Source organism: Lotus japonicus, chromosome 5 (genome assembly GCF_012489685.1).
Source record: "Lotus japonicus ecotype B-129 chromosome 5, LjGifu_v1.2".
In the NCBI taxonomy this organism is placed as follows: Eukaryota; Viridiplantae; Streptophyta; class Magnoliopsida; order Fabales; family Fabaceae; genus Lotus; species Lotus japonicus.
Genome location: NC_080045.1, coordinates 57,524,965 through 57,551,671, shown reverse-complemented (window position 1 = coordinate 57,551,671; position 26,707 = coordinate 57,524,965). Strand labels below are relative to the sequence as shown.

The 26,707-nt window shown below is 37.2% G+C and overlaps 1 pseudogene; it reads right to left on the bottom strand.

Moving 5' to 3' along the window:
• LOC130719855 (ABC transporter C family member 2-like) overlaps positions 1-26,707 on the bottom strand; it is a 31,208-nt pseudogene that overhangs the window by 2,199 nt on the left and 2,302 nt on the right.

Sequence of the window (26,707 nt, the reverse complement as noted above, 5' to 3'; positions counted from 1 at the left end):
CACCACAAATGTTCATTCCATGTCTAGCCCTAGGTGTGAGAGGCATGTTAAAAAGTCTCACATTGACTAGAGATATGGCTAAAGTAGTCCTTATAAAAGGGTAGACAATCCTCATTCCTAAACTAGCTTTTGAGGTAGAGTTAGGCCTAATCCATATTGTGAGAAAAATTGTTTTAAATATGATCTATAATTCCATGTTGAGAAATTATATACCATCCTAACGGAGTGCAAAGGGAGAAAATTGAAGATCAGTGTCAGGTGTTGGGACTAGAAATATCTTGGTCCTTACATGTAACAATCATTTTCAATTTGGTCCCTGTATTTCTTGGTAGTTCAATGCCAATCTCGTAGTGGTATAACAGCCATAGACAGCTGGGACAATACCAAAGATGGAGGTTGTACATAGGACTGTTCATGGTTCTCTCAGAACCGAAGCTAACCAAAAACCGAACCGAAAACCGAACCGTTAAGAACCGAACCGTTAAGAACCGAACCGTTAAGAACCGAACCGAACTCGAACCTAAATTTAAAAACCGGTTCGGTAACCGAACCAAAATCTCAAAACCGGTTCGGTAACCGAACCGAACCGATATATCCATTTATCCTGTTTCCACACAACCAATAACGGATAACCAGTTAACCACAGAACCGAGAAGTGAGAACCAGTGATGAGTGAACCCTAATTTCAGCGCCGCGCCTCCTGCTCCTCCCGCCGGCCGCCGCGCCACCTCCTCATTCCGGCAGCGCCTCCTCCTCCTCCTTCCGGTCGCGCCGCCGTCACCTTGAACACGGCCAGCACGGCAGAACCGCCGTCACCTTGACCACCGAGCTCAGATTCTTCCCACCAACAGCGACGTTCCAACGTAGGTGATCTGAGGTCGTAGACTCGTAGGTAAGCTTTCTATTTGTTTGATTATCTATTCATTGTAGTTTCTGATCTGGGTTTGGTTCATTTTTGCTGATTATTTGATGATTGCTTTTCTATAATCGTTTGTGATGCTCTAATTATTGGCTCAAAAACCAATTTAACTTTTGAGCTGAATTGAACTGCACCCTTAATTGTAATTAACATGTTAATAAGCTCCCTGAATGTAGCTTTCCTTTCGGTTGTTATTTGACATTGGGGGGTTGCTATATGTTATGTTATAAGTATATATCAATTGAACATCCTAGTATTGTTTAATTATGTACCATTGTACCTAATATTGTTTTTATCTGGTAGATCTGCTTTTGATATTTAGTATTTACAGTCATGTTGAGTTCATTGTCTCATTTGCGTAAATTTGCCAGGTTGAAGTCCCAGATGCTTTGTTAGAGCTGTACTTGCTGCTGAGATTGACACAATTTCTCCTCCAGAGCTTGTGAAACAGTTTGAGCAAGTCCTAGCTGCAAAATCTCAGGTCAGTTTGATATTTAGATGGATTCCGAGTTCCAAGAAACTATGCAAGATTCAATATTTTCTACACCAGTTACTAACACTGGAGTTGATGTTACATTCCCACCACATCCTAGCACATCAACTGGCAAAAGGAAACAACCCTCAGAAGTGTGGCTCCACTTTTCACAACAACCTAATGATAAGAGAAGGGCTGCGTGTAACTACTGTGGTACTCTCATTAGTAGGAATGGAACAAGTACTATGCGGACCCATTTGACGAGATGCTTGCAATATCCAGGCAGTGAAAAAAATAAGAGAAGAAAAGATGGTCCATTTCCGCAGGCTGCAGAAGGACAAGTAGGAAGTGGCATTGTTTCTTCGCCTACGGTCTTTAAGTTTGACCAAGATATATGCCGAACAGAACTTGTGAGGATGTTTATTGCTGCTGAGCTTCCATTCCGGTTTGTCGAAAATGAAGCCTTTCGCCAGTTTCTAAGTGTTCTACAACCGCGATTTGTTGTCATTTCACGGTCTACTCTGAGGAGGGACATTGAAAAAATGTTTGTTGACGAACAAGTGATGTTGAAAAGGTTCATGTCCAAACATTGTGGTAGGGTGTGTCTTACAACAGACACATGGACTTCTGTGCAGAATTATTGTTATATGAGTTTGACTGCGCATTTTATTGATGATGATTGGAACTTGCAGAAAAAGATTATAAACTTTCGGAAAGTTACGAGACATTCTGGAGTGGTTATAGCTAACAATGTCGAGTTGTTTCTGAATGAGTGGGAGCTAAGTCAAGTCTTGACTATAACTGTGGACAATGCTACATCTAACGATTCTGCGATTGACAAGCTTAGAAATAGTTTCTTGCCATTGAACAGGGTGATTTTGAATGGTGAGTATCTTCACATGCGTTGTTGTGCACATATACTCAACTTGATTGTCAAAGAGGGTATGAAAGAGATTGATATTTCTATTTTGAGGATTCGAAATGCTGTGAGATATATGAAGTGCTCTACTAAAAGATTTCTTAAATTCATGAGCTATGCTGAAAGTGTGCATATATCATACAAAGGTATGCTGAGTTTAGATACAGATACTAGGTGGAATTCAACATACACAATGTTGGAGGCAGCTGTACAATATGAGAAGGTTTTTGTGTTGGGGACAGAAGTAGCTTTTGTAGGGGGCGAAGTAACTCAGTAAATTAGTCATGTGTGTGTGTGTGAATAAGAACATTTTTTGCATGTATGTTTCTCATAAGATGCTATTTGCTTAATGTGCAGGTGCTTTGTGTTTTGATGATTAGAGTGAAAGGAATTGGGAGGTTTGGAGAAGATGCTGAGTGGAGGAAGATGGGAAGAGAGTTGCTACTGTTTCTTCCATTTGTTACTAATTGATATTTTCTGGGATTTGACATTGTCCACTGTTTCATACTATCACTTAAATTGACATTGTCCACTGTTTCATACTGAACTTCTGGGCCTTTTGTTTTATATCTTTTAATGGTAGTTGACAATTAATCCTCTTTGGTGGAAAAGTTACTTTTATCAAAAGTAAAAAATGACTTGTTCTTCTTATGTAGTATCATTTGACTTGTTTTTAATTGAGTTATTTTAATGGTTCTGAAAAAATAACTGGTTCGGTTCTCCTGAATTAATATTAAGTTTTTTGATTCTGAAAAAAAAAAAAAAAAATTGGTTCGGTTCACCGTTTTACCGAACCGGTTAACCGAAACTTAAAACCGGTTCGGTTCGGTTCGAACCATACTATATCGGTTCGGTTCGGTTCTCTCGAACCAAATTTTTGGTTCAGGTTCGGTTCGGTTCGGTTCAAGCAAAGAACCGAACCATGAACAGTTCTAGTTGTACATATAGGCACTAAATTGAAAACTCTTTTTGTGTGAGGACCAGTTATAAGTGCCATATATAGGGAAAAACATATTTTAACCAATTGATTTCTAGATCTCCTTCATGGTCAGATGGAACAATGATAATTACAGCATGTAGGAATTAAACATCTGTAAATTATGCTAATTGAATTTACCCGGCCAGCATCAAGCAACAGAATCCGATCGCAGTCAATAATGGTATTTAATCTGTGTGCAATGATCAGCATGGTGCAAGACTGGAATTCTTGTCGGATAGTTTTCTGGATAAGGGCATCTGTTCTAACATCTACAGCAGCAGTAGCTTCATCCAGGACAAGAACCTTTGATCGTCGTAGCAATGCTCTTGCTAGACTTATGAGTTGCCTCTGTCCAACACTGAAATTGTCTCCTCCCTCTGAAACCTTAATTAAGTGTAGAAGAGATTACATTTATTCTTTTCAATTGAGAATTCAAAAACACTCCAAGAAACACCAATTCACACAAAACATATCATACATTTCCAACTATTTTTCAGTTGAACTAGACTGTTTGAATAAGATTCACTTCATAAAGTTTTGATGACTCCTATATATGCAAAAACATGTTCAAATATCATCTATATCTACTTATACTTCTTGTATATATGGGAAACTTCAATGACTAAAATTATACCATAATACGTGAGCATCTAGGCCAAGTGGATTTCTTCTAATTACATCCTTCAAATGCGCCCTTTCTAAAGATTCCCATAGGTCAGCATCATTGTGTTCATTAAATGGATCAAGATTGAAGCGAACAGTTCCTAAGAGAAAGATTAATGATTTTCAGAACGGAAAAGTTATAGTGAAGTTATTGGAAAATGCTTATCCACAACTTAAATGAAAACCTAAAACACTACAATAAAAAATGCCATAATTCTTGTATTCTTTTTTGGCCAAGAAAAGGACTAATAACCCGGATTATTACTGAGCTAGAACATAAGTTTTCTAGGATTTAACCTTGATCTTTAATGTCATATTTTTTACACTATCATCATTTCAACTATTGCTACATTACTAAGAGAGTTTGAATACAAAAAATAACTGCTTGAAACTTGTTTTATAATAATGTGCTAATGTGTGATTAGATGATAGTGTAAAAATTATACATGGACAGTTAAATTTTCAATCTCAGTTAGTGTCACTTGATGCATCATAGACATCTAGGTACTACAAGTCTACGACATTTTTTTGTCTGGATTGGCCTGTAATGAGACTTGATTAAAAGCCTTGCTGGCAGTGGATTAAAATTAAACACATGCTTGATTATCTAGATATGACAGAACAATATTTCAGGTTATATAGTGCATACCAGAGAATAGAACTGGCGATTGCGGTATGATGGTGAGAACTCTTCGCAGATCTTCTAGTCCAATCGTCGAAACATCACAACCATCAATAGTGATTCTTCCTCTTTGTAGTTCCACAATCCGGAATAACGCATTAAGCGTGCTAGACTTTCCTGCACCAGTTCTTCCAACTACCCCTATCTTCTCAGTTGGACATACTGTGAAAGACACTCCATGCAGGACTGGAGGAAGTTCAGGCCTGTATGTGAGAACAACATTCTCAAACTCAATCGATCCAGTTGTCGGCCATCCTGGTGGTGGACGGTTTTCCTCAATTATACCTGGAGCCTCGGATTCTAAATTTATATAGGTGTCAACGCGCTCAACCGCATTTAAACTGTTCTCAGCTCTACTTGCTTGTCTGAGGGCACCACTCAAGAGATTTGTTATGTTCAAAGTGTAACTGAGAAGTAGGCCCATTGAAGACGCAATCATGGCCTTGTTTTCAGCTCTTCCATTTTGCAGGACAGCGAATGTTGCTATCAACCAAATCATGAGGCCTCCTAATGATTCTAACCTTATGGTCAACCACCGGTTCGAACTAATGTTGACAAGAGTGAATCTTATGTTGTTATCCATGAATTTTCCATTGATCTGTGCCATCCTATCATATGCTTTGTAAGCGCGAATGCTTGACAATCCATTCAATGATTCTCCAAAATGTGCATAAACAGGAGATCTTGTAATGGAATCCAAGCGCTTCACCTCTCGAGCTATGCTCTGTTAGGCATGATGTTAACAGGAAAAGTCAATTCCTAAAACCATGATCACTTAGTGTCAACTGTCAATTCAAAATGATGTTTTTTCTCATCACACCTTCACTTGAAATCCATTTTTAGACATTCTTTACAAAGGTTGGTAACTTCCAATAGTTTCTGCATCACTGACCTATACTTTACCTTGCACCAACTTTGCAAAGAACAAGAATACTACAGAAGCGCAGTGGAGAATAAGAAATGGTGTGCATATGAAGATCTATAGATTAAGCTTTATTACAGAGGCAATATTACTCATCTTAACTATTCCTGCTAGTAAAAAGGATCAAATTTAAGATTTTAGTTACTTGGACTATCAACCCGGCTTCTTTAGGAAAAAGGATCTATAGCAGGTATACTGTTATTATGATTCAGTTATGAGGATACCGATGTCCAGAAATGTAAAACTTTCCCTTGTAACCCTAAGTACATGCTGCAACAGAATGCTAATATTTCTGGAAAAAAATGGATTCTGGTCAATCCTGATCAGCCCCCAATCGATGCTGGTACTCCTAACATGGACTTGATGAATGCAAAATCCTTACTCTCAGCGTAAATTATTCTGAAAAACATATAATTCAACATCCAGTTTGCACAAACCCATTATTTAGTTACTGTTCATCTACCTTTCTGTATAGATATAAAAGGGAATCTATAATGCAAAAGCAGGTAAAATCAATTTGGCAAGGTAAAACATTTCTACACGAGATTACTCTAAAGCTAAGGACAAGGTATAGAACAAACCTGGTAACATATGAAAGTACACAAAGGTACTCTATGGGAAGTTAGACAGTTTGTTGAAGGATGAGCATTTTCTTGAATAATGCAAGGTGCAAGATGCTAAGTACTGGGTAGAAATTTAAATATTGGAGTTTGGAAGGATGTGATAACTGAGAAGATAGAAATGGTAAATATAAACTCATTGCAAATTACCTGTCCAAATGAGAAAAGTGCATAGACGAAAAGAAAATATTCTGTTTCATCAGCTGCAGCAGAATCTTGAGATGTCCACACGCTTAACCATGTGCTACTTGAAATTCGAAGAACTTCTGTTAACGTATAGCATCCAAAGAGTATGAGAACTACCCACAGTCCTCCCAGAGCAGATTTGTATCTGTAAATTTGGATTTATAATTACATGCCATTACCAAACTAGAGCATCTAAATTCAGTCCAAGCAGAAAATGTGCAATGCAAGGTTACTGAATGAAAACAAGTACAACTTAATACAGACACCACAAAAGTATCCATAAGAAAATTAAACTAAAGTGGGGTGGTTTTAGTTTGTGGTTGAGACATAATATTAAGCCTCTACTACCAAATATGTAGAGTATGAACCTTGCCTTCCTCCTTCCTCTAATATAAAGTTGAATTTCAGTACAAGGTAGGGGTACGTTCATGCTTCAAGCAACTTAAGCTTTTTGTATTGTTGGTTCAAGACATTAACTTATAGGAATATTTCTTATAATATCTATATTTTAGTTTTCATAGAAATCATACCTCGTTATAACTTTCCAGCTAACCACACCTGTCTCCCACTCTTCTTTCTTAACAAGTACTGATTTTTGTAATTTTCCCTTCTTTTCGTAGCTTGCACCATTTGGTAACTCTACAATTGCCTCATTGTTTAAGGGTAAATCGTTATCATGACTATCTCTATCTTCGTTACTATCTGCTTGATGTTCCATTTTCCCTGCGTTTTCCATTAGTTTCTGAAATAGATGCCTACATTTTGACAGCTCCTCAAAGGTTCCCTCCTCCTTAATCATGCCTTCACTAACCAGAATAATTTTATCCACCTGAGGGAGAAAGTGTAGTTGGTTGGTGACAAGAACCCTGGTTTTTCCTCGCAGCCCTTCCTTTATACAGTTGCTGAAAACCTGAAGTCATTGCAGATCAGATTATTTGAACTATGATCATAGCTTTTTTTTCAGATTCTTTATCAACAATTATTGGAGATAGCTGCAATTCCAGATATTTATACCACAGAAGAAAGGCAATCCCATAAAATGCATATGCCTCTATTAAAGATTGTAATTATATTATAGCAAGAATTTGTGCTTTAGAGCTTGATATGAAGAATACCTCCTGTGCAACATGAGCATCAAGAGCACTCAAAGGATCATCAAATATATACACATCCGAATTCGAGTATACAGCCCTAGCTAAGGAAACTCTTTGCTTTTGTCCACCACTAATATTCACTCCTCTTTCTCCAATCTCTGTTAAATCACGTCCCTGAAAGGATATACATGAGTTTATTCACAAAAAAAATCAGTAATAATTTAGAGAAGCAAAAGAGAAGATGAAATTTTATAAACAATATTACAGGTAGGAAGTTGAGATCATGATGTAAAGCAGCGACGTCGATAGCCCTCCAATATCTTTCATGTTCGAATTTTGATCCAAATAATATATTTTCACGAACCTGAGATAAGAAACGATTCAGATTGGTAAAATAGTATTATTTTTTCACTTTAAACTTATTATGGATAAAATATAAATTTTTGAAGCATAAACAATGGAAAACTCACTGTAGCATTGTAAATCCATGAAACCTGAGGAACATAAGCAACAGTGCCTCTGATTGTAGCATTTGCGTCTGCTAATGGAGGTAGCTCTCCAGTCATTGCTGAAATAAGTGATGTTTTCCCTTCTCCAGTACCACCAATAATTGCAACTAAGCTGCCAATTGGTATTTCCAAATTGATATTTGATAATGTGGGCTTCTCTGCCTGTAAATTGCATGGATTTCTCATTCATAAAGTGAAGAGCAACTACTAATATCAGAATTAAAAAAAAAAATGAAAACTGAATTTTTATAGCTCGTTGTAAGAATACCCATTGTTAGCATCACATTCATCAAAGACAACAGTTTACTTTGGTCTCCTAAATAAGACCAACAAGGAGTATGACTATCATATTCCAGATGACCTTGATCTGGCTTATATTGTGTTAGAAAACCAAAGATAAATTGAATAGTTATACCACTGACACAGAAACCACACACTATACAGCTGTTACAAAAACAGAGGAACACGGAAAACACTGAAAATGCAGACAACAGATTTACAAGCAAAGAGAGGAAATTTACAAGCTTCGGATGGACTGTGATTCTGTGAAAGGTCCAACAGGAAAAAGGGCACGACACTAAAACTAACATTTACCATTGCACAAAGCAACTAAGTCATCATTAACTACTACTACATCATTACTACTTGGTTATCATGACTAACTAGGTAATTATAGATAGAAAGAGAAAAGTCTCAAATCTAACAACATCAATGAACTTGTCCCAGAGACCAAAGCCTCCTACAGAGAATAGTCTTTGTCTAACATTACAAATGACAAAAACATACCTCTGCCTAAACCACACTACACCTTATATTCATAATACATTCTAATTACTTCGAATAAATTTTATCATAAATTGATAACAGGTGCTACATAGCAGTTATAAACAGATAACTATTTTCAGACATCATTGTTCCTAATACATCATTACCCAAATACACAACTACGTATGATTGCCATCATTGGAAATTATTTTTGTCCTAGAAAACACATTCCAAATGGAATTTTTATTAGAGTTATAGGCTAATGGATAATTTTCTGGAGCATTGAACAATTGGTTCCAGACATATTGTAACTTGTAAGCTTAGGGCAGAATGGAGGGAGCAACTCTCCCAAAAACTAAGTTGTTAGGCATGAATGATTTTTATATTATATTTACGCCATCTCACGCAAGAGCTCTTATATTGGAATAATAGGGGAAACAATGATCGAACTTCAGACCACTTGGTCATAGAGGCTCTGATACCATGTCATGAACCAACTACCCTAAAAATTGAAGCTGTTGGGAGATGACACATGAATGGTTTTACATCATATTTTTAGTAATTATTATTATTATTCTGCATTCATAGTGAGATTCTACACTTCAAAAATATGAAATGGAAATATTAGATATTAGTATTTTGTTGTCTCTAAAAAGGACAGCTTCACTAAAATAATAGTATTCCCACAAGCATTGTTGAAATATTGACCTTAGGATCCCATGAAAAGTATCCATTACTAATTGAGATGGCTACAATAGGCGGATTTTGCTTTAAATTTCGCTCCTCAGCCAAGAACAGTTCCTCCAAACGCTGCAAGGAGACCTTTGCATTTGCTATCTGTCAGAAAAGATAATCAGTAATGAATATTTGATATCTCCAACAAAAGGAATGTCATATTTTCCCTAAAACCAAACCAGTATGGAAATGCTAATCACAATTTGAAGTTATTAAAAATAAATGTTATGGAGAAAACTTTTTCACTCAGTGATTAGCTTCACTGGCATAAATGACCACTTCGAGTCACATGGTAATCTTTTTATCAAGAATACGTTTTTTGGAATTCTCCCAAATTATTGTTCACAAAAATGCAGTTATTGGGACAAAAAATTAATTGAACATGATAAGGGCCAATGACTGAAGGTGCGAAAAACACTAGAAAGGGGGGGGTTTGAATAGAGTTTTTGAATAAAGGATATGCTTTTAGAACTTTTTCCAAACTCAAAGATAAGAACTAGGTGCTGAAGGATAAGAAGTGAAGCACGCAAGTATTTTATCCTGGTTCACTTGAGATAAAAGCTCAAGCTAATCCAGTCCACCCGTGAAGGTGATTTCTTTCTTCTTCTGATGAAGGCAATTCACTAAAATCAATGAGTGTTACAACTGCACTTTGCTACCTGCTAAGTGACTAACAATACACTGATTTTCTCACTAGTATCCTCTTAAGAAGCTGATCTACCGATCCTCTTAAGACTAGCTAAACACTGAATCCACCTTGATTCAGTCCTCTCAAGATCCGACCAACCTTGGTCTCTTAAGGAACTTTACAGTATAGTGTAAAAGGTTTCGGGTTTACAAGAAGTGCTTCTAAAAAGCTAATAGTAAACTCAGATGTTTAAGAACAGTGAAGAAATAATGCTAAGAGATTGGTTCGTATAAGTTGAATGAGTTCAGCAAAGTTTCTTAGCTTCTTTCTTCTTTCTTCAGCCTTTAAATACTCCAAGACATGTGATGTAGCCGTTGCTAGGGTTTTGTCCGTTGGAGTGGCAATCTTGTAATATCAGACTGCTAGGCTGCACGAGGTAGGTGGCGGACAGACTTAGGCTTATACGATTTGTACTGTGACAGCGACCTGTCCTTTCACCAGCTGACTTGAGATCTGGAGTGCTTCAGATGAACGTTGGTGAAGCTTCTGATCATAGTCAGACGGAAGCTTGGATCCTCTGACCTTGCAACTTCTGCTTCTGAACAAGTTCCTCAGAACTTCTGAACGTCAGAGCAAGAAAAGCTTTAGTCTTCAGATGCCAACTTCTTTCAGGTCTTCAGAACTTGAGTCTTCTACTTCTGGACCGTTCCACTGGAACATCTGGTCTTCAGAACTTCTGACTCCGGTTCTTCAGTACCTCTTGAGCGCTTCCATCTTCAGAACTTCTGAAGGATTTGCCACTGTTCTGAACGAACATGGTAAGCTTTAGAGCTCTCTTTTTAGTATCCCTTGATTCTTCTTCTTCTGAATGAATAGGCTTGGGTCAGATTCAGAACCTGTCTGTCACAACTAAAAGAGACAAACGTTAGGGTACCACAATTGTTCATCATCACAAACCTTAATTGTAATCATCAAAATATAGAGATGCAACCACTGATCAAACCTTGATCTTACAATGACAACCTGACTTAGTAAACTTGGAAGCATATATAAAGGAAACCGCAAAACTGAAAACAGAGATAGCGAGGTAAATGCCCTTGAAGGTGTCAATTCTCCGCCAAGTAAAGTAAACATTCCAAATGTGGTCACTGTCACAAGAACTGGCATGCTGTTTAATATAAAAGAGTTGAGCTGCAACAGAAGAAAAGTAGTTACAAAGAAAGACAGAAATTTTCCCAATCAAAGAAAGTTTCATGTCACTCAAAATTTCAAATTGTTTAAAACATCCTAAGAAATTGTTAGTGCACATGCACATGTAGAAATAAGTAATTGCACAAACTGAAAATAAGTTCTCTATATAAATTTCATTGATGTTCAAACCATTCACATCAATACTTTAGATAAAAAAATAATTTGTCATGCTCATAAACAAGCTTTGATTTTTGTGAATATAACATGAATAGTCCCAAAGTATTTATGGAAATAGACCCAAACATAGGAATTAATAGCATGGATTGCCGCATTTATCAAATTTAAGAGACAGTACTATGTTCCTTCACATTCAGCCTTGACTTTGCTCCAATATCATAAAATAAAATACTAGTATTACTACTCAAAGGAGGTCCAAAAACATAACACTCAGTCATAGGAAGCCATATTCTGATATCATGCTAGGTGACCGTTTCCTTGAAAACAATTCTATACTGATAGGTCAATGTATATTAAATTTGAGTGTACTGTACTTTGAGCATTTTAGGTCATCATTCTTGTTCTACTTTTACCTAGTGTATATAGTTACTCAAATTATTGCAAATGAATAATTCAGTGCTCCTAGAGTGTGTTTGTTTCAAGGTATGCAAAAATAATCCTAGGAAAGTAAACATAGGAATATAACTGTTATGATCCAATATCAATCAGATATATGGAAAAATAGTCCTTATAATTACTTGGGTAATAATCACCCCATGAGCAAACTTATGGAGTAGAGTTTTTTTTTTTTTTTTTTGAAAGCTGAGACAGAAGCTCATGAGGAAACCAAAGATAAAGACACTAGTCAAAGGCTCCAGAGGCGCACAGTGGGAGATCACTTGAGCCCAATCACTCAGAAAAATGGCAGAGGAACCAGCCAGCAGAAGAAATAACAGCCCAAAGCTCCACAACAGTCCTTTAGAAATTCCAGGAGACGCAGCTAGCTGGGATCAAAAGAAGAAGGGGGGAAGACGGGATTCAGATCAGTTTCTCCCAAAGCGGAGTAATCCTATCACAGCCCATCTTTGCTAATTCATCAGCTTCCCCGTTTGATTCTCTGAAAATGTGACACACACCTACACAGCCCACTTCTCTTTGGAGCCAATCAATAGCATTCAGTTCATTTAATAGGGCCAAGGGTCGATTAGATTTGCAATTAACCCAACCCACAGCCAGCGAGGAATCGCTTTCAACAAGTATCTGAGAGAAACCAAATTCCTTTGCAAAGGCCAGGGCCAAATGAATGGCTTTAACTTCAGCCTGATAAGCCCATAATATGCCCGTAGACTTGGAGAACCTGCCAAGAATGCCCCCAACCGCGTTCCTCAGAATACCTCCCACCCCACTAATCCCCGGGGAGCCTCTAGCCGAACCATCTACATTGAACTTAAGGAAGTTATTATTGGGGGGGACCCAAACAGAGGATCTTACCTTCTGAGCTTTGACCTTGAATTTTAAATGGATGAAGTTTTGGAGGAAATCAGTAGAAGAGTAGGGGCATTCTTTCCACCATGATTTAGTCCACCACATGATTCTCATCAAGTGTAGGTCCCAAGTGGCCTCAAACACGAACTCTTTGTTGTTGAAGACCAAATCGTTCCTGGCAAGCCAAATGGACCAACATACAGCACAAGGAACCAGCTCCCACAAAGACATATCAGAATTTACACGAAGGAAAGGCCATTCCTTGAACAAATCGCCTACCGATTTCGGAGCACACCACAGGATCCCTTCCCTATCCATTATAGCCGACCAGAATCGCCAAGAAATCTCGCACCCAATCATCAAATGGCTAACAGATTCAGAGTAAAGGCCACAGAGATCGCAAGGCCCAGGCTAAATTTTAAAATGCAATAAATGCCAACCCTAAATCTACTAATAAGCTACCCTTAGATGTCAAAGAATAAACCTGGCCTATGAAAAAGTATTCCTGGATATTATTGATTCCCGTGAAAGTAGTTTACTCATGTTTTACCTATTTTGAAAATAAAATTTTACCCCAGATAGGATTCCCAGGAATATCATTCTTGGGAATATGATCCTATACTTTGAAACAAGTTCTCCTGTTAGATAGAACATCTTGAAAGATGATTAGTTTCAAAACCATCAATTGTCATCATCAATCAGAAACTGGATAGTAGAAAAATATGGAAACAATCTAAATTTTAATATCATATCAAGGTTCATACAGCATACACAAGCTGTGCTTTGCGGAACCATGATAGCTCTTCATCTCGTATGCTTTGAATTCTAGATTGAAAGCTTGTTTTCCATGCATAACATCTAAATCATATTCAGCATATCAGAAACCCTGTAAAGACACAAGCTGTACTTGAAAGTTGGAAGTGAAATAACATGTTCATACTTTAATGTGTCCATGGCAGCCAGAATTTCATTCATGAGACCAACCCTTTTGTCTGTCTGTTTTAGTCCTTCCTTTGTCAGCTTTCGCGTTTTGCCAATCACAAATGTCTGTTTCTCAAAAACAATAAAAAGTTTTTCTATTTAATTTTTGGAGAGAAAACTATATAATAAAAAATAATATTTTTTGTTAAGTAAATAAACCAGATACCAAAAATATCATTTTCAACTTATACTAAGTTCTATACCGCCCAACATTTTCCAGCAAGTATTATATAATAAACAATAGAGAGAGGTCAAGCATTAAACAAGGGTTCTCTCTTGACCCTTTCTCCACTAAATATTTGTCTTTCAGAAAGTAAAAACGATACATAGACATGCCTGTGAGCTACCAGAGATAAAACTTGCCTGTAGAGGGACAATGAGAACTAGCATTAGTGATCCAAGAAGGGACGCAACACCTAGTTGCTGGTATAGGAGAACCATAGCTATGATGATACGGATTGGTGCTGACCACAGTGCGTGAAGTTGTTGACATACTTGCTGAATACTGTAAGGAGTTATTAGCGATGAAATTTATACTACAGGAACAGTGTCTACATTCCAAAGCATAAGAACAAATTTCAATATATGAGTACTTGCTATGACTAATGATTTATTATAGTTATACAGATATCATGAGAAAGTTAAATTTGGAACTTTCTTTCAGGTATTTTTGTGTTGGGGTGGTATTTTGGTTGTTTTTGTGCATTTCCTGGGGGGTTTTAGCATTACCTATTCATGAGTTGTTCTTATGGTGATTTCTTCTTTCAATGAAGTTTTTGCTTTAGGGAAAAATGATGGTTTGAGCCTCAAGGGTTTAACAACTAGATAGGATGCAGGTATATGTTTAATTGTGAGTCACTTTGTGAAAACATCTTCCACTTGATAGGATTCAGGTATATGCTTAATTTTGAGATACTTGTCGATGACCTTTTCGTGGATAAAAAACAAGTCAAGTTCTGTGTGTTTAGTCAGGGTATGAAGCCCTGATTATGAGAGAGAAACACTACGCTTAAGTTGTCAAAATAGACTTATGGGATGGAGTGAGGATCATGTAATTCACATAGAAGAGCCTGCAGTAATAGTATTTCAGCAGTAGCAGCAGCTAAGCTGAAACATTCTGCTTCAGTAGAGGGTCTAGCTACCACTGTTTTCTTTCTTGACCACCAAGAGACCAAATTAGAGCCGAGATAAAGAGAAGCACTTGAACTGTACCCCCTCATCATCAGGATCCGACATCCTGTGTCTTAGTTTGACAAAGAAAGATCATGTTGATGATACTTTGCATAATTGAGACTCCAATTCGCTGATAACTTTTGTTTGAGAATTGCAGTAATGATGGTAGTATCTTTGGAGGCTGAAAATAGGCTATAAATCATAATAATATTTATGAGCTTTTATTGGAATTCATTGTCCATAGTTATAATTTGCACTCAATAGTTGTACGACATACATTAAGCAGCCCTTTATCCAGGCATAAATAGACCTAGATGTGAGGTCTAATTGATCTATATCCATTGACATGTTTTCTCAAAATACAATTGCTGTTTTTTTTCAAATAGGAAGAGGGTTTCAATAGTTAAACCAATCCATATGTCTTGTGTATTTCTGAAAAGACATGCATATTTAGCATAAGCAGGAAATGAACCTGTAGTGCATTCGCATCTGTTGTTATCATATTCATAAGCTTCCCAGATGTGAAGTTCTTTCGATCTTCTTGTGTTAGCCTCAAAGATTTTCTAAATATCTCAGCCACCTATAATTAGACATAGTCACAATATAAACTGGGTAGATAAATATAATAAATTTAGAAAAATCAGCTTATTAAGGGCTGTCCAGATTGGATTAACAGGTTTGCTGGACTCTTAAGAGAAAGATACAGCGTACCAATGTTGATCTAAGCTGAAAACCAACACGCATAACATTCTGGAAATATTGTGCTTCACATAGAACACCAGCTGACTGAAAAGAGTTGAAACACTTGTTAATTGTTATTTTATTCATTTTATTGAATTCCATCAAAAATATAAAATAGTTGTGATACCAAAGACAAACACTATCCACTGAGAAAAAACTAAAATGTATACTCCATTACTCCTATCAATTTTCATGCACTAAAGATATTCATATGTAAGGAAAAATATAAGGTACTAATTTTCTAATTATTAGTGAAAATACTAAATGAAAAAAGAAAATGTTTCTCAAGTCAAACAGACCATTACAATTTGCCTTACAATTTCTATGTAAGCCCCTTCATATGTGTATATATAGAAAAGCATATACCTACTCAATTCTGCAGTACAACCTTAACATGGTCTGATAAGGAGCGACCTATCAGATGCTGGAACAGGGGAAGTTATGGCAGTTATTAAGTAACTATATTAGTTATTAAGTCAGTTTATTACTGTTAGGAGCAGGTTTATTGCTGTTAGAGGCAGTTTATTGCTATTAGGAAGTTATAAATTGGAAAATTAACACACTATTAGGATTATTTAGGAATTCTGTACTTGTGGTATTGGGCAATGTTAGCAAAATCTATAGCAAAATCGCAAAATCCAAGATTTTTGGATTTTGCGATTTTGCAGTACTGTTCCGATTCAAAACGCATGCGAAATCTTTTTTTCGTGGAATCCCGTAGAATCTTAGATTTTAATCGTAAAATCCTATTGAATCTTACGATTCTAGTATTTTTTTTAATTTTTGAAGCTGATTCCTAAAATTGGGGAAACTAGAGAGTTTTTTGACTTTGTGGAAAAAACAACCCACCACCCAACATTTAGGGGATTTCGAAATTAAAGCTCTAATTGATTGTAGTTGTCAAATTTGAATGGTTAATTGATAAGAATTAATAACTGATCGTATATTTCGAAAAATCAACCCATGTGACCCAACCTTCATGCCTCTAATTGCCTATTTAATTCACTCATAATAGAGTGAATTGAATCACACATTCATGCTCTGTTTTCGGTAGTCTCTATCTAGGCCTCTTCCTCTTATGTTTTCTCTTCGTTCTTCAACATCTTTGTTTTCCTTCATTCTTCAACGTCTCTGTTTCATCTTTTAATTTCATGTCCAATTTTTGTTAAATGATGTGACTTACAAGATATCAATGCTATTTTTTTGTTTTTCTATTTATGGTAGAATTTTACGATTCAATTTACGATTATACGATTTTGAACCCCCTCTCCGATTCTACGTAGAATCTAGCTTTTCACAACATTGGTATTGGGAGAGGAATGGCTCTCAAACATCCAGGATTTGTGTGATTATTATTCAAGATATTTCTGTACCTATCATGTTCATTGGGCTTCTCTTATAACTCATAGTAATACATCCCAGCAATTTCTTTATGTTTATAGGCACTACTGGAGAAGAAAGCTTGCCACAAAATATATATTCTAATGATGTTTTATCTATATGGTTAGAAAATCAAGGAAAAATGGAAACGATGTGAAACAACGAACTCTATATTTAAATTATAGTTTAAATAAAGTTAATTGGACCAAAACAATTTAGTTATGAGATAGTAGCCATACCACTCCAACAAATATGGAGAAGGCGTAGACTTAACCAATCCAAGTTGGATCTCCATTTTGCATCGACTGCACATTCAAAATAAGCATGACAAACTATAATGTAGCTAGAACAAGCTACAAACCTAAATGAAGAAATAAAATCATGAACCTAAAAAAAAATTACAATTAAAAAATAGGAAACTCCGATCATCTAAATCATTGTTGATAATATGCACACAGTCACACCATCAAGTCCTTTTCCACTGAAAGTAATCAACTACATGGATTAAATGATGCTATAATGCCCTTTCATGTATTAAGTTCAAAGATAGGTTATTTACCTCTAAATCTCTCTTTATGATTTAGCCTATTGTTTCCTTTGGTCAATAATTATTGGACTATCTGATCATTCCACCTTGCTAATGATTCTAATTTCTATGGGTCATCTTCGCACTTTCTTAAACCAGCTAATACAGACTCCACTATCTATTGTACAATGAGAACTACCAACCTTTCCCTTTAAAGATTATATTTATATTTCTAACCCTAGCTTGTTTTATGTACCCACTCATCTCTTAACATTCCCATCTCCACGACACTGGGCTTACGTTTTTGTTTGCTCTTTCTTGCCCAGCGTTCAGCTCCATACGACATTGCAAGTCTTATAGCTATTTGGTAAGTTGTCCTTTGAGTTTGAGTGGTAACTTCTATCACAGATCACACCTGATGAATTCCTAAGGTTTGTTTCCATACGTCAAACTCTTAATTTATTTATTTTTGTTAATATTTGAGTAATAGAAAAGTGGCTTGGGACTTTAAAATGGTAGAAACAGAGGAGCAATGTTTGTAAGTAAGCCGTGTAGCTTAGTCGTGTATATAGTACAAGACTTCTTGGTACTTGCTATGTTTAATACATGATCCATTAGCCTATTTATAGGCACCAATTCACTGACTTGTCTAAGTCGGTTGTTAATATTTAATTGTTGGAACTATCTAGACATGCCTAACTCTAGAAATTTCATGATATTGCTATACCCTTACTAGCTTCTATAATATTCTAGAAATTTGCAGCATATTTTAACACTCCTCCTTGATGCAAATTTCTTCAACTCCAAGCATAGTGCGTATCTCTTCAAATCTTGGTCTTGGTAATGCCTTCGTGAATATATCTGCAATTTGCTCTTCGGTTCTGCAATAGTCGAGCTTGATCTCTTTAGTTGCTTCTGCTTCTCGGATAAAGTGATACTTGATTGCTATGTGCTTTGTTCTGCTGTGATGCACTGGATTCTTCGCCATAGCGATAGCTGATTTGTTGTCACAGTAGATTATAGTAGGACCATTTTTATTTTCTCCCATATCTTCAAGTATTCTTCGTAGCCATATAGTTTGGCTTGTTGCTTCAGCAGATGCCACGTATTCTGCTTCAGCAGTTGATTGTGCAACTGTAGCTTGCTTCTTAGACGCCCAAGAAAATATTCCCGATCCAAGTGAGAAAGCATAGCCGGAAGTGCTTTTCATGTCATCTACCGAACCTGCCCAATCACTGTCGGTGTAGCCAAGCAACCTTGAGTTGGTTGTGGTTTTGTAACATATGCCAAACTCTTTTGTTCCTTGCAGGTATCTTAGGATTCTTTTGCCTGCTCCAAAATGTATCTGACTTGGGCTCTGCATGAATCTTGATAGTAGACTTGTAGCATACATAATGTCTGGCCGTGTAGCAGTCAAATATAGAAGACTTCCAATTAGACTCCTGTAGCGTGATGCATCAGCTTCTGGTGCTCCATCATCCTTCTGTAGTTTCTCATTTGTCACGAGTGGAGTACTAACAGGCTTGCAGCCGTACATTTTGAACTTCTTGAGTAAGCCTTCTGTATATTTCTTTTGTGAGATAAATATTCCATCATTTCTCTGACTTACCTCTATACCGAGGAAGTAACTCATCAAGCCAAGGTCGGTCATCTCGAAGGTCTTCATCATGTCTTCTTTGAACTCCATCATCATCTTTGTATTATTTCCTGTGTAGATAAGATCATCTACATACAAGGAGAGTAAGAGAGTATGCTGACCTTGAGTCTTGATGTATAGTGTAGGCTCACTCTTGCTCCTCCTGAAACCTCGATCGATGAAGTACTGATCAATCCGACTATACCATGCTCGAGGAGCTTGCTTCAAGCCATAAAGAGCTTTTCTTAGTCTTAGCACTTTGCTTTCATTGCCTACGCACACGAACCCTTGTGGTTGCTCCACATAGATCTCTTCTTCGAGTACACCGTTGAGGAAGGCTGATTTGACATCTAGTTGATGGATGCTCCAACCTTTTTGTGCCGCAAGAGCTATTAGAGCTCTTATCGTATCAAGACGAGCCACTGGTGCAAAAGTCTCATTGTAGTCGATGCCTGGTTGTTGTGAGTAACCCTTCGCTACTAGCCTCGCCTTGTGCTTCTGTATAGTGCCATCAGGATTGAGCTTTGTCTTGTAGACCCACTTAACCCCAATGATATCTTTTCCATGTGGGCAATCTACTAACTCCCATGTGTTGTTTTTCTCTATCATCTTAATTTCTTCTTCCATCGCCTTGACCCATACTTCTTGCTTTGATGTTGCTTCAAAGCTTTCAGGCTCAAGTATGGCCAAGTTGCAAGTTTCGTATACATCCACCAAGGATCTTACTCTTCTAGGAGTAGACTCCGGTGATGAATCTTGCTGTTGTTCTTGTTGTTGCGGAGGTGAAGTAGGCTCTCCTGGGTTTTCTGCTTCTTCTTCAACTTCTTCGCGAGGTTGATGCATTAGTACGGGGATGTTCTTTTCCACTTTTTCTTCATCCCAATTCCAGGAAGCATTCTCGTCAACTTCAACATCTCGGCTGATGGTAAGCTTCTTTGTTTGTAGGTTGTAGACCCGGTAGCCTTTCGACTTTGTGCTATACCCAAGAAAGATACCTCGTATAGTCTTGTCTTTTAGTTTGTGCCTCTTCACATCTGGCACATGAATGTAGCATATAGATCCGAAGACCCTTAGGTGTTTTGCCGATGGCTTCTTGCCGCACCAAGCTTCAATTGGAGTCTTATTTTGTACTGCATTTGTTGGACATCTGTTGAGTATATAGACAGCAGTGTAGATTGCTTCTGCCCAGAAAGTGTTAGGCATTCCCTTCTCCTTGAGCATCGATCTGGCCATCTCCATAACTGTGCGATTCTTTCTTTCGGACACTCCATTTTGTTGTGGAGTGTATGCGACTGTAAGTTGTCGCTCTATGCCTTCATCCTCGCAAAATTTGTCAAACTCGCGGGATGTGTACTCTTTGCCACGATCACTTCTAAGTACTTTTATATGTTTTCCACTTTGTTTCTCGACAAGAGCCTTGAACTCTTTGAATACTCTAAAAACTTCTGATTTTGCTTTTAGGAAATAGACCCATGTCATTCTAGAGAAGTCATCGGTGAAGAGAATGAAATACCTGTTGTTATCATGTGATGGCGTCCTCATCGGTCCACACACGTCTGTATGGATCAACTCAAGCACGTCTTTAGCTCTCCATGCTTTGCCTGTTGAGAACGACACTCTGTGTTGCTTTCCGAGGAGACATCCTTCACAGGCTTCATTACTCTCCTTTAAGGATGGAAGGTCTCTCATCATATTCTTTTGATATAGTAACTTCAAGGCATGTGTGTTGAAGTGGCCAAATCTTCGATGCCAAAGCCATGAATCATCAACTTGCGCTTTCATGGCAATGTTAGCTACATATTTGAAATTTAGAGGGAAGCTTCTGTTGCTCTTCTGCATCTTAACTTGGGCTATCTCAACCCTTTTGTCATGCTTGTCATAGATTCGGCATACATCTCCTTCAAAGTGAAGAGCATAGCCTCTTTCTATCATTTGGCCAATGCTTAAGAGATTCTCTTTTAGATTGGGAACTAATAAGACATCACTGATGAGTCTCGTACCTTTCTTTGTCTCCACCATGACAGTGCCTTTACCTTTTGACTCCACCACGGTGTCATTTCCCATACGAACTTTCACTTTGACAGAGTCGTCAATATTTTTGAAGATACTCTCATCCTTGGCCATATGATTGCTGCAACCGCTATCCAAATACCAGCTTCCTCCTTTTTCTTCGAATGAGTCTTGGGTGGCATAGAGAAGATACTGATCTTGTTCTTCCTCTTCTGCAAGGTTGGCTTGATGCCTATTTTTATTGCGACAATATTTCTCGACGTGCCCAAACATCTTGCAGTAGTTGCATTGTGGCCTATTACGGTATCGACAATCTACTTCTGCATGACCTAGCCTTTTGCATATGCTGCATGGAGGATATTTATTTGGATTGCTCTTGGAGAAATTTCTAGAACTTTCTCTTTTTCTAGAACTTTCTCCATAGTTCCTTCTTCCTCCATCTCCTTTATTTTGAGATCGAAATTTAAGCTTTGATTGGAAGGCATTTTCAAGTGTATCTTCATCATGCCTACACAATCTTTGCTCATATGCTTCAAGAGAGCCCATTAGTTCTGTCACTGATAGAGTGGACAGATCTTTGGTTTGTTCAATCGTTGTCACGATTGAGTCATATTTCCGGGAACAGTAATTAGAATTTTCTCGACAATTTTCTTGTCAAGAATATCTTCCCCAAATGCTCTCATTTGATTTACAATTTCCTTAATTCTAGAGTAGTAATCTTTAACATTTTCAGACTCTTTCATCTTTAACAATTCAAAATCTCGTCTTAGAGTCTGTAGTTTGATGGCACGTACCTTGTCGCTACCTTGGAACTCCTCCTTTAACGTATCCCAAGCTTCTTTTGCACTTTTAGCACCCAAAATTCTTGGAAAAATTGCGTCGGTCACTGCCTGTTGCAAAGTGAGTAGCGCCTTTGAATCTTTGAGCTTATTCTCCTTCAGCTCTTTTTTTTGTGCTGCAGTGAGAGCTGAAGTATCTACAGGAGTAGTATATCCTTCTTCTACGACATCCCAACAGTCTTGGAAGCAAAAATATGTCTTCATTTTTGCACTCCAATAATCATAGTTTTCCCCATTGAAAATAGGGACAGTGATAGATGAAGGTTGGGAGGCATTAGCCATAGCTTAGAAAAATTATGGAAGTGGGTTATAAGTGCAAGATAAATTTTTAGTAGTAGTTGGGATAGTTTTGCAATAGTAGGGAGGTAATATAACTACGCCCAATGTGTGATCGAACGTAGCTCTGGTACCACTGTTAATATTTGAGTAATAGAAAAGTGGCTTGGGACTTTAAAATGGTAGAAACAGAGGAGCAATGTTTGTAAGTAAGCCGTGTAGCTTAATCGTGTATATAGTACAAGACTTCTTGGTACTTGCTATGTTTAATACAATGATCCATTAGCCTATTTATAGGAACCAATTCACTGACTTGTCTAAGTCGGTTGTTAATATTTAATTGTTGGAACTATCTAGACATGCCTAACTCTAGAAATTTCATGATATTGCTATACCCTTACTAGCTTCTATAATATTCTAGAAATTTGCAGCATATTTTAACAATTTTCTTTACTCTCCAACTAAGCCTATATGATCTGCGAAAAGAACATACACCATAGCATCATATCTTGGATGTGTGAAGTAAGCGATTACAGAACCAAGATAAGAAGATAAGGGCTAAAAGTTGATCATATGATTGTGCTTCTTTGCATTTGTTATTTTCAATCTCCACATCAATCCAATTTGAGCTTAGGGAGAAATAACTTACATCTAAAAGATGGTTCAGCAAAACAGGCCCCACAAACTGAGAAAGATCATTTCCAATCTGCAAAATCATTAAAAATGTCCAAGTTCGAGAGGATTCAACATACTCAAAATTCAATAACTATCATATGCATATGAATGTATAATTTTTTGCATACTTTAACAGTCTAGCAAATGTAAAAAGGCCTGTAGCCTTGTAGTCTAAGTGAGAAAATAATCCTCTCAACCTGCAATCAGAAGTAACTAGAGATATGTAAATGTTTACAGATTCATTCGAAGCAATTAAGTAAGGCTTAATCCAGTTTCTGGTCCCCAATCTTTGGCATAAATATGGCTTTAGTCCCTCGCCGGAGCAAAGGTGGGGGTTGGTCCCCAGTTTTTGGCTAAATGATTGGCTTTGGTCCCTCCGGCCGTTTGGGTCAACGCCGGAGCTCCGGCGACCCATGTGGCCATGCCACGTCAATTAATGAGCTGACGTGGATTTTTTTCTTTTTCATTTAAAATATTAAAAAAACACATAATTAACCTCACTAATTAATCTCTCCCTCACCAAACTAAACCCTAGAACTCCCCAACCACACCACCACCTTCAAATCCCTAGATCCTTTCTTCTTCATGCGTGATGTATCAATCTTCCTATCATTTTCTCTCCCTATTTCCTTCTCGGTTTTGTTTTGGGTGAGGATTTTTGGGTTGGGGTGCGATTTCTGGGTCGGTCTTCGTTTCACAGGGGTGTTGGTCACGTGGTTGGTGAGCAGCTGGGCCTTCACCGTGTGTGATCACGATTCAGAGGCAGATAGATGGAAGCTCTAAAGCATGGAGGCAAATATGGCTCTAAGGTTAAGCTTTTGGGTTGATATCAGATTTAGGTTCAAAGTGAGAGGACAAGGAAGAGAGCTGGGTGAGGGAAGTGTTTCTGGATCTGGATCTGGGTTGGTCTATGGCAGAGAAAATAGTGGTTTTCTGGGTTGGGATGTGGAAGGTGCAGCAACTTCAGGTTTTCTAGGTTAAGGCTGTTTTCTGGGTTTTGAGATTTTGGGTTGAAGGATTTTAATTTCTGAAAGGGAGAAGAGATTGGGGTTGGGGTTGGGGGTGAGGGTGAGAGAGAGCGTGGGAGGTGGGGGTGAAGAAGAAGATGTTGATGTGGAGAATTCAGGTACTCTTTATTTGAGTGGGTTTCCCAGCCGCTGGTACACTTGCAATCACTGGAAGCAAGTGCAGGTTATTTCGTATGGCTCTTACAGGTGTGGTTCATGGCGTTTGTTGTACAAAATTGCTAATTTGGATCCTAGGCCTTGAAGGTGTTCACGTTGTTGATGAAGCTGAGGTGTTGCGGTTGATTATTTGTGGCAATGAATTATCAGCATATTAAGGTTGTCAAGTATTTGGTTGGGTGGGAGTTGTTTCGTGGGGTTGATTTAGTGTTGGTGGACCTGATGTATATGTGTTGGTAATTTGGGGCAATTGGATGCTCAAATTTTGTGGCTTCGTTCTAATCATTTTTTCTAGCCTATTATCTGTTACTTCTGTCTCTGTTTTCTTCTTGTAATTCCCTCTCTGTTGTATTCTGGGTTGTAAAGAAGATGTTGATGTTGATAAAGATGAACAGAGGTAGAGATGAAGTTGTTGTTGCATAATTGTTAAAGAACTTAAGAGTTTAGTAGTTCATAACCTTTATGAGGAAGATCATCATTAAAAAAATTGTGTTTAATTTTTATTTAATTATATTTTTTTAATATTTTAAAAGAAAAAGAAAAAAATCCACATCAGCTCATTAATTGACGTGGCCATGCCACATGGGCTGCCGGAGCTCCGGCGTTGACCCAACCGGCCGGAAGGATCAAAGCCAACTATTTTGCAAAAAATTGGGGACCAATCCCCACCTTTGCTCCGGCGAGGGACTAAAGCCATATTTATGCCAAAGGTTAGGGACCAAAAACTGGATTAAGCCATTAAGTAAAGACTAAAAATGGGGGCAGAATGTTAATCTTACAGAAGCCTCCCCACCAAAACCTAATCATTTTTCAAGCCAATCAAATAAAAAAATGATACAACAATATTAGTAAGGTCATCTTGAAGAGTCCAAACAAAGATTTAACAATTAAGAGGAAAGACTAAATATCATGAACATATGCACCTTTTTCCCAGGCTGTTGTTCAATGCTCTTAAAAGCCAAGGGTTAGAGCTTTGAAATTCTAACATCCAACATCTTCGGAACCTGCAAAAGTCAAAAGTACTTTATATTAGGAAAAATCCCACACACCAAGGTTCAATGATGGAAACACACAAAACCACCACAATGAAAATAATTGGAGACACCGAAATAACAATTCAGTTCTAAAATAGCTCAGCTTAACAGAATTAGTTACAACAGGATGTATCCTTTACACCTGAGCCTATGCTAGGCTGACACACCAATATATTGTGATGGTTGACACTTCAAAGACCATTGAGAAATTAACATCAGATTATTTTAAGGATGAATGCATATTTTTCAAGAGTCAGATGAATCCCTAGAGCATGGTAATTTACTACACATGGGAACCACCAATATGGATGGCTACAATAATTATCTCCCTTTCTTATTTTATTTGGAAATTCAACTGATACTCTCAACACTTTAAATTATGCAGACAGGATGTATTAATTACACACAAGACAGGATGTATTAATTACACACAAGAAAGGGTGCCTCGTTTGGATCTTCCAAATTATTCCCGCAAGAGGTGTGAACCCGTTTTTTTATGATACATTGATAAAAAGATTCATTCTCTTCATAAAAAAGAGTAGGTAGAACCAACAAATATTTCTTTTTCGAATTATAATTGAATTTAGTAAATTTTTTAAGTGATGTAAATATTTGAAGTACAAGGTAATACAAGATAACTATTAGTTTGTTAAGTTTGTTAGATTAGTTTTTTAGTCAGTTAGGTTAGTTGCAGAGTTTGTTAGACCATCCACAATGGATGGTTGAATTGATTGTTTAAGTTTGTTGAATTTTGTTGAAGGGGTTTAGTGGTTGTTGAAGTTGGTTGGAAGGGAGGAGAGAGAAGAAAATTGTCGAAGATTTTCAACAAAAATAAAGAGCCTGCGGTGTGCCACGTGGCGCGAGGCCAGTGGCCACCGCAGGCGCGTGTAACACACGCGACGCGCCTTGTCTGCAGGAAAGAGAAATTTTTTTTTTCAGCCCCTGCCACGTGGCTTCCTCTGATTGGTTGCTCCAGATTTCGTTTTTCCTTATCTTTTGAACTCAATTATTTCATCAAAAAAAAAATTTCTGAAAAAAAAAATTATACCAAAATTCATGATTTTTTTTCTCTATAAATAGAGACTTGGTTCGTTTGATTTGGACACAGAAAAAAAACCAAGTTTTTTCACTCTCTTATTATCTCTCTCACCATCTTATTTATCTATCTATTAGCATTTGTATTGAAATGGATCCCAACAATCACCATTTCAACACCCAGAATTCTTCAAACAACCCATTTTACAACCAAAATCACAACAACTATGAAGATCCAAATCAAATTTCTTACCAACGTCCTCAAACAACCCATTTTTTGTTGTCTTGCATTTTAAGTTAAGAAAAAAAAAATTATAGTCTATATTTAAAAAAAAAAAAATTGTTAAGTGTTTATTGTTTTAATTTAATTTAAATCGATAATTGTAATTTTATGTAATTATAAAAACAAAAATATAAAATTAAATAAAAATGTGAAATAAAAAAGTGG